Raw genomic sequence first — 7,762 nt, forward strand, 5'->3', positions numbered from 1 at the left:
GAGACGCCCTCTTCCTCCTCCTCAGGGTGGGCGGGTCAAGGGCCTGGGGCAGGGGCTCGGGATCCGGCTGTAGCCCCACCTCTGTCTGACTTGCTGTGCCACCGCCACAAGTTCCTTTCCCTGTCTGGGCCCCAGCCTGGTCTTCTGAAAGCTGACTAGGTCCCTGTGGGCCCTTAGCGCTGTGCTGTGCTAAGTCGCTTCGGTCGTGTCTGGCTCTTTGGCACCCCTTGGACCGTAGCCCGCCAGGCTCCTCTGTCCGTGGGGATTCTCCAGGTAAAAATATTGGAGTGGGCAGCCATGCCCTCCTCCAGGGGATCCCAACCCAGGGATCCAACCCAAGTCTCTAACAATCTCCTGCCTTGGCAGATGGGTTCTTTACCACCAGAGCCACCTGGGGGTCCTCCTTGTACCTGCCCGCAATCCCCCAGTATTGTGGGAGGGGACCCCCGGGCCCCGTCCCTGAGTTTACTCCCCGTCAGCATCCTGAGCAACACTCACGGTGACCGGCAGGCACTTCACGCACACCCTCTCGTTTCATCTCCACACACTCCCCCCGCCCCGAGAGGAAGTTCTTATTTCCTGTTTACAGATGAGGAGTCTGAGACCCAGAGAAGGCAAGGGGGCAGCCAAGGCCCCACCAAGGGGAGGTAAGTGGGTTGAATGAGGGCCCCTGATCTCCACGCCTCCCAGAGTAGGTGGCCACCTGGCCCGGCAGAGTCCACCACTGACTTGTCCTCTGACCACCAGGCCTTCACTGACCTGCATGCTGGCCATGCACGCCTGGGGCCGACTTCCCATGGCTCAGCCTTTCCACACGTAGGGGCTGGTGGCAGGCATCAGAGTGAGCCCTCTGCAACCAGGTGGAGGGGAATATTACTCCTGAGACCAGGCAAGACCCCGTAGGTTCCCAGCAGTTTATGTGTTTAATGTTCAAGCTGAACGTGGACCCTATGAAATGGGCCTTCTACCATCAAGCCCATTCTACAGATAAGGTAACTGAGAGAGGGGAGGCCACGCTACCTCCTGGTAACAGAGCAGCAAGTGTGGAGTGGGGGCTGCACCCTGGCATCCTGGCCCGAGAGCCACTGTGCTCCAGCCCTCCAGCACACAGGAAACAGGAAAACAATAGCGGCCAGGCGGCCCGTAATTGAGGATTTCACTGTACAGGACAAACTCTCTGTGCCCGAGGGAAGCTGAGCACGGAGGTGATCAAGGTTTCAGAGAAGAAAGCCTGAGTCCTGGGGACCAAGGGGTTGGGAAGGGCGGGTCGGGGTTGAGACACTGGTCTTCCCATATAGGTGCCTGATCCATTTGAGACACCGGGGGCCCCACCCTAGCCCACCTCCCTACTCCCACACCAACCTTGCCCCTCCCATTGCACAGATGGGAAAACTGAGGCCTGAGCTCTGTCCAGCAGGACCCTCTGGGGGTATCAAGCTGAAGGGAAGAGTTCCTGGGGGGCCAGATGGAGGGGACATGGGCCCTCCTTGCCTGGCCTGGGACCTTTAGCTCTCCAAGCTTCCAGTCTCTGCCGATCCAGGGAAGGCTTACCCTTCCCCCACTCCAAACCGCCATGGGCAACACGAGGGGCCAGGGCTGCCCTTCGCTAGAGACCTCCTGAAGCATGCTTCAGCCTCCAGAACCCGCCCAGGGAGGGGGCCACTTCACCAATGGAGGAACTAGAGCTCAGAGAGTGTCAGTGAGGTGCCCGAGGTCACACAGCAGAGGGGAAGTGGGTCTCTCTTGAGAAGGGGGAGAAGGACCTGAGAACAGGAGGAAGGAAGGTGCGGAGGAGATGGGGAGGGGGCGGGCTCAGGGGTCCTCCTCCTTACACTTCCCTGCCCTGGCCTCAGCCTTCCAGGTTGGCTTTCCCTCCCCTTTCTCGGAAAAAAAAAAAAAAAAAAAAAAAAACAGCGGGCAGCTGGCCCTGAGTGGCTGCCCTCACCCCAGGCAGGGACGAGGTGTCTTCCTGGTGAGGCTCCAGTGGGGTGTGGCCTCTTGGGAGGGGCCGGGAAGGGCTGTTTGTTCCTGGGCAGCCCAGGTTCGGGATGGCTTTATGGTACCATCTGGACGATGTGGCTCGGGCGGGCCTCGCTGGCCGTGGGCCAGGGCGGGGAGGGGGCACCAGGGCACGCTGAGGAGCTGCCCCCCAGCTGTTGCCTGGCCCCACGAGGAGGGTGGGGGCCTCAGGTGGCATGAGCCGGGCACTGTCTGCAGAAGATCTTGTGAAGCAGGAACTAGCCGCATTTCACGGGCGGGGGACACTGAGGCCCAGCGGATCAGTGAACTGCCCCAAATCACACCTGGCTGGGTGTAAGTGACGCGGAGCCCACGTCTCACCCATCCACCCGCCTCTCAGCACCGTCACAGGAGTGCTGGGCACCAATGGCAGGCCTGGAACCAGAGGACGTGGCCCAGATGCCCTGAAGCCTTGGGCCAGAATCTCCACCTCCTCAGCGTTCCCTTTCCTGTACCGTCAAATGGAGATACGATACACCTTCTGGGCCAATCGATGGGAGAAACGGGTGACAGTATTTGTGCGTGAGGACAGCAGTCCCCGGGATGAACATGGGTTTCCAGTGGCTGACCCCACAGGGTAAAGCCCTACCTCGGCATCTAAGACCCTTGACAGCAGAATGTAGCTCAGGCCTTTCCACCTCCATCCTTGCCCCTTTCCCTCTGGGGAGTCTGGGTAAGTCCATCTCCTCTCTGAGCCTCAGTGTTTCTCCTGCATCAGATGGAGTTGGAGGGGGTAGATAACGTTCTCGTAGGGGGTCCATGAAGGCTCCAAGGAGCCCCTGTGGGAGAAAAGACATTATAGACATAGTGTCTTTATTTTTGGGGGCTCCAAAATCACTGCAGATGGTGACTGCAGCCATGAAATGAAAAGATGCTTACTCCTTGGAAGGGAAGTTATGACCAACCTAGATAGCATATTAAAAAGCAGAGACATTACTTTGACAACAAAGGTCTGTCTAGTCAAGGCTATGGTTTTCCCAGTGGTCATGTATGGATGTGAGAGTTGGACTATAAAGAAAGCTGAGTGCCAAAGAACTGATGCTTTTGAACTGTGGTGTTGGAGAAGACTCTTGAGAGTCCCTTGGACTGCAAGGAGATCCAACCAGTGCATCCTAAAGGAGACCAGTCGTGGGTGTTCATTGGAAGGACTGATGCTGAGGCTGAAACTCCAATACTCTGGTCAAGTGATGCGAAGAGCTGACTCACTGGAAAAGACCCTGATGCTGGGAAAGACTGAGGGCAGGAGGAGAAGGGGATGACAGAAGATGAGATGGTTGGATGGCATCACTAACTCGATGGACATGAGTTTGAGTGAACTCCGGGAGTTGGTGATGGACAGGGAGGCCTGGCGTGCTGCGGTTCATGGGGTCGCAAAGAGTCGGACACGACTGAGCAACTGATCTGATCTGATCTGAAGGGCCTCAGAGATATAATGTGAGACACAAGGTCGGGGACAGCAGGGTTTTCAGAAAGGGACTTGGGGAGCCAGCCGGGTCTCTTTCCTCCCCCAGCACCCTGAAGTCGCTCTTTCTAGGGACAAGAGCACTCAGGGCCCAGCATCTCTGCCTGCAGTGCTGAAAGCCACTTCTCTTACATGGCTGGTTTGGGGGTAGGCTGGCTCCATCCAAGCTCGCTGGGCTGCCAGGAGGTCTGCCTGGTATGTGAGGGTCTGGGGCCTCCTGGAGTCCATTCAGCCACACATCTAAGACCTGGTCTGCTAGGGAGGGCCACTCAGAGGAACCCACGGGGTCCACAGCCTTGGGCCTTCGACATTCACTAGGTGTCTGGACCCAGCAGCGTTTCTTTTTTTTTTTTAATTTTACTTATTTAATTTTGGGGCTGCCCTGGGTCTTCGTTGCTGAGCACGGGCTTTCTCTAGTTGTGGCACGAGGGCTTCTCATCGTGGCGGCCTCTCTTGTTGCAGAGCACAGGCTCAGAGCTCATGGGCTTCATTCAGTAGCTGCTCCCAGGCATGCAGAAACTTCCCAGACCAGGGATGGAACCTGCGTCCCCTGCACTGGCAGGAGGAATCTCAATCACTGAGCACCAGGGAAGCCCTCCACTAGCTTTTCTAAACAGCTCTGGTACTGCGCAGGACACCTCCCCTCCACACACACTCCCCTGTGAGATTTCTTGGTCTCATCTCCAGGCTTGGGCCAGGCCCCCTGGGCTGAGAGTCCCAGCACCTGACACCTGCCCTGGGGCTTTTCATCTGGAGCCGTGTTCATCCCCTGCCCCTCAAGGGTCTACAGCCTTTGGAATCGGGGCCACTTTCCTGAGGGCTCCCTTCAGCACACTCAGTAAGTGCGTGCCTGGTGCTCCCCGACCACCTGCTTAATCTCTATCTACGCCCTTTCTCTGATTTATCTTCTCAGTACTTAGGGCAGTCTGAACTGATCTTCTTTTTTTAAGTGTTTAATTGATTGATTTATTTTGACTGCGCTGGGTCTTAGTTGCGGCATGCAGACTCTTAGCTGCGCGGTATGTGGGATCTAGTTCCCCAATCAGGGGTTGAACCCAGGCCCCCTGCATTGGAAGCGTGGAGTCTTACCCACTGGACCACCAGGGAAGTCCCTGAACCAGATTCATTAGGTTTTGGTCTGTATGATGGCTGTCTCTCTCCCTCAGAATGTCAGCTCTTTGGAGGCAGGGACTGGCCTGGCTTATCCACTGCTCTGATCCCTGCCGAGCAGGGGGTGGAGAGGCCTTACCACTGCCTCTTGATGGATCCCAGGGCTGGTATTCTGTGTTCTGAGAATTAACTCCACCCTCCCCCTTTCACTTGAGTGACCCCCAGGAGCATTCTGTTGTGGCAACCCCAGTAAGTTCAGAAAATGTACCGTGTGCTCCTTACCAGAGACTAGATGACTGTGGGGTGAGGGCGGAGGACTCCGCAGGAAGAGGCAGGAGCACAGTTTGTCCGTGTGCACGTGTGTGTGCGCTGTGCTGGGTCTTAGTCGCGCCACTCGGGAGCTTCGATCATTGTTGCAGTACGCAGGATCTTCACTTGCAGGATGCTGTTAGTTGGCATGCGGGATGTCGTTCTCTGATCAGAGATTGAACCCAGGCCCCCTGCCTTGGGAGTGCGGAGTCTTAGCCACTGAACCAGGGAAGTCCCAGCACAAGGTTTTTCAAGGTAGAGATGGACAAGTTCAGGGCATATACAGAGAAGAAAGTGTTAACTGTCTCCCCAGTATCCATTCTCTTCTTTCTTACTAATGGAATCCCAATTACCTTGGATGAAATCACGCCAGCATTTCTTGGAGACGGAAGGAAGTTAACCAAATTCTGGCCAGGGGGATATAAATAAGTTCTTGGGTAGGGATTCCAGGACAGTTCCTTTAAAAGGGGACTGAGTCCATCTTTCCTCCTTTCTGCCTGGAATGGGAATGTGATAGCTGGAGCTGTGGTGGCTACACTCTGCCAGAAAGATGGCCTTGAGGCCAGAAGCCAGCCCTGACGTTAGCTCCAGACTTCTCCACTTAAGGAGACGGAAGTAAATCCCCATCTTGTTCAAGCCACTGCTATTCACGTCTGTTACTTACAGCTAGTTGCAACTCCTAAATAACTCAATAGGGCCTGTCAGTATCTCCTTCTTTGCCATTTCCTTCTTTGTCTAGATGGTCTTGGGTAAGCATTTCCCTTAAGGAGGACTTCGAGAAACTAAAGGTGTTAAAGGAAGGGAGAACAGGGCCAAGACATGAAGCCAACCTTGGGAGGTGGTCAGGGGGTCCCTAGGAGAGAGATCCTCCAGAGACAAGCCAGGCCTGGGAGTGTCCAGGGAGGGTGGCGTCTGGAGGGACCCTACTGTCCACTGTTGCATTCAACAATAAATATGCAAATAAGCCTACAGCGTATGTTTGGGACATGACACCCAGGGCGCACACAAATCCCAAGTAGCTCCACCCCATTCACCCAAACACACACAGCTTTGTTTGGAAATGCTGTAATATCCGGAACTGTGCCAGCGCCTCCCCGACTGCCACCCTGGCCCCTGCATCTAGAGCGGTCTGGTCCCAGACCGGAGTATGTGGCCAGCCCTGGAGTCGGGTGGCCAGGTCCCAGGGCCAGAACTTGGGTGGGCAGAGATGCCCCTCTGCTGGTTAGGGCAGGTCCATGAGGACCGAGTGCGCAGGTGGACAGGGCAGCTCATTGTCGAAGCCTCACCTCCTACGGGTGACGAGATGGAGCCCAGAGAGGAAGAGTTGGCCCACCAAAGTCACACTGCCCCGATGGGCGAAGGGTTCAGATGCCAGTCTGCACTTCACAGGACCCACAACTGGCATCTAAAAGGGTGCCATTATTTTGTTTTGGCCATTCTCCTTACCTGGAATGCTCTTCCAGATAGCTGCAAAGCTGCTTCGTATCCTTCCTTAACCCTCACCTTCTCCATGGGGACCACCTGTTTAAAGCTGCACTTCAGGATTTCCCTGGTGGTCCAGTGGTTTAGGGCTGCCCTTCCACTGCAGGGGGACACAGGTTCAATCCCTGGTCAGCAAACTTAAGATGCCGTGTGCTGCATGTTATAGCCAAAAAAAAAAAAAAAAAAAGTTGTATTCCCCCCTCTCACCCCATCCTTTCCTGCTTCTCCCTTTCTCCTACCTAAATGCCATGTATTTCACTGTCTGTCAGCTCCGTGATGCAGGCATATTCTGTGTTGGTTTCACTGTTGCATCCTCAGTACCTAGGACAGGGCTGGGCACCAGGTAGGTAAGTACTTACTACATACCTATTCACAGAATGAATGGATGAATGAATGCATATCAAGCTTTGCCATGAGTGCTCCTTTGATGGAAGGCACGAAGAAAGTGTTCAGGTGGCTTCTTTTGGGGCAGAAGTGTTTTCAAATGCATCTCTCGCCCCATGGATACACGGTGCCCCAGGGCAGGAGCAGCAGCCCTGAGCTCACAGAGTTCACCGATCCTTTGATCCTTCCTGAGCCAAGTTGTGCCCTTTTAAGGGCAGATTGAAAACAAAGCTTAAATTGTCTCTGCTGCTTTCCTCATGGAAAAAACAAAATAGGTTCGTCCACCCCTCTATGACCATGGCCCTCTATCAGTGTGAGGTGGGCACTGTGTAAGAAGAGCCATCTATGTGGTGTGGTGGTCTGAAGTCAGAGCCTCCAGTCTGGCCACTGCTGAGTATGCGACCAGGAGCCTGAGCCTCAGTCTTCTCATCTCTTAAATGGGAATAATAATGATACTTATTGTAACAGGACACTGGCTTCTCTTGTGTGGCTGTTGATTGACAAGGCACACAAGTGAGCCTCCTGGGGGAGTGGACATGTTCTAGATCTTGAGTGAAATGACAGTTATGATTCGTGCACTTAAGAAAGAGTTCATTGGACTTCCCCTGGTGGTCCAGTGGTACAGAACCGTCTTCAATACAGGGCACACGGGTTTACAATCCCTGGTCCGGGAAGATCCTATGTGCTTTGGGGGAACTAAGCCCGTGCATCACAACTGCTGAGCCCTTGGAGCCCAAGAACTGCAACTACTGTGCCCATGTGCCAGAACTGCTGAAGCCCAAGTGCCTGAAAACCTGTGCTCTGCAACGAGAGGCCACCGCAAGGAGAAGCCCGTGCGCTGCAACTAGAGAAAAGCCTTCGCACAGCAACAAAGATCTGGTGCAGCCAAAAAATTAAAGTGAAAAAAAAAAAAGTTCATCAAGCCAAATCCATCGAGTTTTATGTTCTTTTACTGTGTGTACAGTACACACCAATGACAAAGGAAAAACCGTGCTT

The 7,762-nt window shown here is 54.6% G+C and overlaps 1 long non-coding RNA gene across 1 annotated transcript; it reads left to right on the top strand.

Annotated features, from left to right (window-relative positions):
• The first annotated feature begins 587 nt into the window (after positions 1-587).
• On the top strand, positions 588-5,869 carry LOC139178941 (uncharacterized). The gene is made up of 2 exons (XR_011563361.1): positions 588-647; positions 4,169-5,869. It is a non-coding gene; the product is annotated as an uncharacterized lncRNA (long non-coding RNA).
• Positions 5,870-7,762: the final 1,893 nt, after the last annotated feature.

Source organism: Bos indicus, chromosome 23 (assembly GCF_029378745.1).
Source record: "Bos indicus isolate NIAB-ARS_2022 breed Sahiwal x Tharparkar chromosome 23, NIAB-ARS_B.indTharparkar_mat_pri_1.0, whole genome shotgun sequence".
Taxonomy (NCBI): domain Eukaryota; kingdom Metazoa; phylum Chordata; class Mammalia; order Artiodactyla; family Bovidae; genus Bos; species Bos indicus.